This window comes from Mustela putorius, unplaced genomic scaffold (assembly GCF_011764305.1).
Source record: "Mustela putorius furo isolate JIRA1106 unplaced genomic scaffold, ASM1176430v1.1 tig00003869_pilon_pilon_pilon, whole genome shotgun sequence".
NCBI lineage: Eukaryota > Metazoa > Chordata > Mammalia > Carnivora > Mustelidae > Mustela > Mustela putorius.
In genome coordinates, this window is record NW_025422021.1 from 23913977 (window position 1) to 23918274 (window position 4298).

General features: G+C 47.7%; 2 non-coding genes across 2 annotated transcripts; one reads left to right on the plus strand and one right to left on the minus strand.

Moving 5' to 3' along the window:
• Positions 1–250: 250 nt before the first annotated feature.
• TRNAG-GCC lies at positions 251–321 on the plus strand. Its single transcript has one exon. It is a non-coding gene; the product is annotated as a tRNA-Gly (tRNA).
• Positions 322–599: 278 nt separating this feature from the next.
• On the minus strand, positions 600–671 carry TRNAA-CGC. Its single transcript has one exon. It is a non-coding gene; the product is annotated as a tRNA-Ala (tRNA).
• Between the last annotated feature and the right edge of the window lie 3627 nt (positions 672–4298).

The window sequence follows — 4298 nt, forward strand, 5'->3', positions numbered from 1 at the left end:
CCCGTACATACATAACAAGATTTTCATTTGCCTGCCTCACCAAGGTCAGCTTCAGAACAATCACTTCATAAGTTCAACAGAAGTTAATATAATAGGATTTTTTGTAAATATTTTCCCAATATTTTATTATAATTACAAATATCATTGCTTTCTTTAATATCAAATACAAAAACATATAATTACAAAGGGAATCATTACACACACGGAAATATCTCTTCTATTAAAATGTGGAAAGAAACTTCTCCCGTGAGCATTGGTGGTTCAGTGGTAGAATTCTCGCCTGCCACGCGGGAGGCCCGGGTTCGATTCCCGGCCAATGCAACAGCGTCACCTTTTTCCTTCTTTTTCCTTTACTTTCCACCCATGTGTGTTAGGTTCCCCAAGCAAGTTAAGTAACGATATCCAAAAGTTGATTTTATGCACATGAAGAATGAAGTACCGAGGGTAATTTCCGGTTTCACTTTTACTTACAAGAAGAATGGTTGTTTCTCTGAGCTTAGCCTCACTTTAAGACTGTTTCCGAGAGCCCTTGAATATGTAAGCAAAACGTATGCATGCTAGCGTTCTAGAAGAGGAAAAGAAAAGTAATCTTGGCTGTTTGGAGATGCCGGGGATTGAACCCGGGACCTCACACATGCGAAGCGCGCGCTCTACCACTGAGCTACATCCCCCAGCCGAGGAACCCTTTTCTGGTAAAGGGATTCATTCGGTCCCTTTAGCGCTGGTCAGACCAGTGAGGTTTCAGGCGTCTGTTTCGGTGCGCGCCTCCGCGCACGTTCCTACCCTTCGACTCCCGTCTCAGGCTGCTTCCTTGGTGCTTCGGGACCCCATGCCGCCCGCCGTCTGGGACGCCGGCGGGACGCGCTCCCCAGCACGCCCGCCGGGGCCGGGAACTCGCAGCGGGAGGCGGGGGTGGGGGGGGGCGCCCAGCCCCGCGAGGAGGCGGGACCGTCGCCCGGAGAGTGCCCCAGGGCTGGGCGCCGCCGCCGCTTTACGGCGCAGGCGCGGGGGTGGCGAGGGCGCCACCCGCGTTCCCCCCGGACTGGCGGTCGCGATCCACCGCCCAACGCGCCCGCGGCCCCGCGCGGGGAGCGTCGCCCGGGTGCTGGCGGAGACCTGCTCCCGAAGTAGAGGCTGGGGACCTTCTGTGCGCACTCGGAAACCTGGTTTACCTGTCCCTCCAACCCCGCCCCGCAATAAACTCGCATCCCAGGTAATCGACCTGTTCAGGCCAGGTCCCCGCGAGCCGGGGTCTGCGGGAGTTCGTACGGCCACCTCCGGGAGGTGTGAACGATTCTGCAACACGCTCTTCTCCGTGGGGACCAAACAAAACATGACACCGCCCCCCTCTCTGTTGCTTAATTATCTATAAATGATGATAAAGTTGGGCGGGGAACCTGCTCAGGACGGATTTTTCTCTCTGATATTTACACCTTGGACACCTCTGACTGATGGATATGTTAAGACAGTAAAGTAAGTCACTGAACACCTCCTTTAATGTCCTCTGAACCCTCCCTAACAACTAATCGCGCCCCCAGCCCCGAATGAAGAAACGTATCCTGAGTCCTGTTGCCTCGGAAATTGCTTCTCTGCAGTTGTTTGGGCTACATAATACTTGCATTCTAGGGGGATGATGTGTGTTTGACCCTTCCCGGTGCGGTTTAAACTGACACCACCCCCAGGCAAGCGAAGCCTCAGTGTAGAAGCCTCCGGCCCCTGATGGAAGCGGGGGGGGGGGGGGGGGGGGGGGGGGGGAGATCTAGTGTCTGGGGAGCTGGGTCGCTCTCATGTCCAGTCGACCTGACCGGTACGGCAGACCCCAACAGGTTAGGTAGCACAGGGAGGGCCTAGAATTTCTACTCACTTCAGTTGCAGTAAAGGACCTCTTGTAAATGAAATGGTCAGCAGGCCAAAAAAGCAGAGCAGAGAGCAGAAGTTGCAAAATAATTCTGAGTAACCCACAAGTTTCATAATCCACTCTTGGATTAAAAATAAATAAGTTACTGTGTTTGCTTACAGTAATTTAAACAAATAATGGCTCATAATCAGATTTTGTTTTTAACTAGAACAAGCCACATGCTGATCTAATACAATAATACAGAATGTCCAAAAAAAAAAAAAAAGGAAAAACCCACAAAAAAACACAAAAACAAACCACGTCAGTGGACAGCCATTAGGAGTTCTGCTCCAAGCTAGAACATTTCCAAACGAACCCCTAGATTCCATCCTGAGGCACTAGAAGATGAACATGTTCAGTTGACTCTGAATTGGGAAACAGGGATAAAACCATTTCTCCACCCCCAAGGTTTTCACCAGGGCAATTTACAACGGTAGCATTTAGTTAATTGTAAAGGAAGTACATTGGCCTCTAGTGACCTCACGTTGCCATGCTCTTTGGTACCCTTCCCTCAAGTTCGGGCTTATTTCTCCATCACCTCAGGAAACTCCCTTTCTGGGATAACTCCCTTCTTTCTCAGGCAATTGTGAGATCTCAGAGCTAAGCCCAGAGAAGTCTCTTCATAAATGCCCACTCCTATTCCTTCATTCCAAGGCCTAACCAAGTGCATTTGATAAAGAAAATGAAGCTCTAAAGCCAACAGAGGATATCACGTTGATTTACTGGCTTGGCTTAACCCAAAAGAAAGGCTTCAACTCCCTGGGCTTGTTCAGCCATTGTGGTTGGTGGAAAGGGTGACTAGGAGGCACACTTTTGGATTAGGGGGACTTTTCAGGAAAACTGGGATCACATCTATACTTTTTGCAAATAAAACTGCGTCAACTTTGTTCACAGAGGAAGGGAGGCTAGCCAAAATGTCCAAAATTATAGAGTATTAAAAAACACAGTTCTATCTTCTACCCTCCCATTTCTCTTGATTGGAGACAAATTTCTCCTTCTCAGTCTCCCTCTTTCTCTGCCCCCCCCCCACATCAAACGCAATTATTGACCACAAGCCCCCACTTTGAAGCAGGTGATATTGATCTCTGGCTGTGCTTACACCTTCCCTTCATATTCTTGCTTCAGCTCTTGGCACTCTGGCTAGCAGGTACAGAGCACGTTTCCTTCAGAGCTGACTATGAGCTAAGATGTTTATTTCCAGTCCAAGCAGCAGTTCTTACTCCTGACTGCACATTAGAATTACTGGCAGAGCCTTTGACAAATGCTAATGCTTGCTAGAGCCCAACCCCAAGCCAATTAAATTAGACTCTCAAGTAGTGGGCCCAAGCATTAGTGTCTTTTTAAAATCTCAGATGATTCCGACATGCAGCCAAACCTGGGGGCTGCTGCTTTAGAACTATTCGCATGTCAACAAGAGGTGTCCAGTGATAGTATTTAACTAAACCTACTCTTTTTTTTTTTAAGATTTTATTTATTTATTTGACAGAGAGAGATTACAAGTAGGCAGAGAGGCAGGCAGAGAGAGAGGGGGAAGCAGACTCCCTGCTGAGCAGAAAGCCCGATGCGGGACTCGATCCCAAGACCCTGAGATCATGACCTGAGCCGAAGGCAGTGGCTTAACCCACTGAGCCACCCAGGCGCCCTAAACCTACTCTTTTAATCACTTTGCCATATATATGTATACCAAATCACCATGTTGTATGCCTTAAATGAATATAATGTTATATATCGATTATATCTCAATAAAACTGGAGGAAAAAAAACAAGGGAGGTCTATTACTAGCCCAGTGATTCTTGACCTTGGCTACATATTGGAAGTACTTGGCAAGCTTTAGGAAAAAAAAAATTCTGATGCTTGAATCCCATTTTCAAATATACTGATTTAACAATTCTGACCCATTCTTGGCGTGAGATTTTTACAAGGCTTCCCAGGTGGCCCTATATGCAGCTAAAGCAGAGGAGCACAGCATCAGGGGCACCCTTTCTCAGGTTCTCCATCCTGCCGTATGAGCAGCCAAGCCCATCATAGGTCTGAAGCAGAGGACTCCAGAGCCCCCCACACTTGGAAATTGGCATTGCCAGAGGATGAAAAGAAGCTGACTCATTCCAACTTTTCTTCCCTATTTTCCTTCATCTAAAATAAAACTGGTGAAAGCAGGTGTTCAAGTGCTAAAAACAAGCATTTCTTAACCTCATATATCCAATCTCCTCTTCGTGAGGTGTTTCTGCTGCTTTGCTAGCCATTAGAAAAGCTCCAGAGGGGAATAGGAAAGGGGTGGAGAATAATCTGCACTTGGCACCTAGGAATACCCAGTGCTTGGGTTTTCCCGGATGAAAAAAAGATCGGATTGCTTTACTCAAAACCTAAAGGAATAGGCCGTGCTTTGAAATATATTATGTT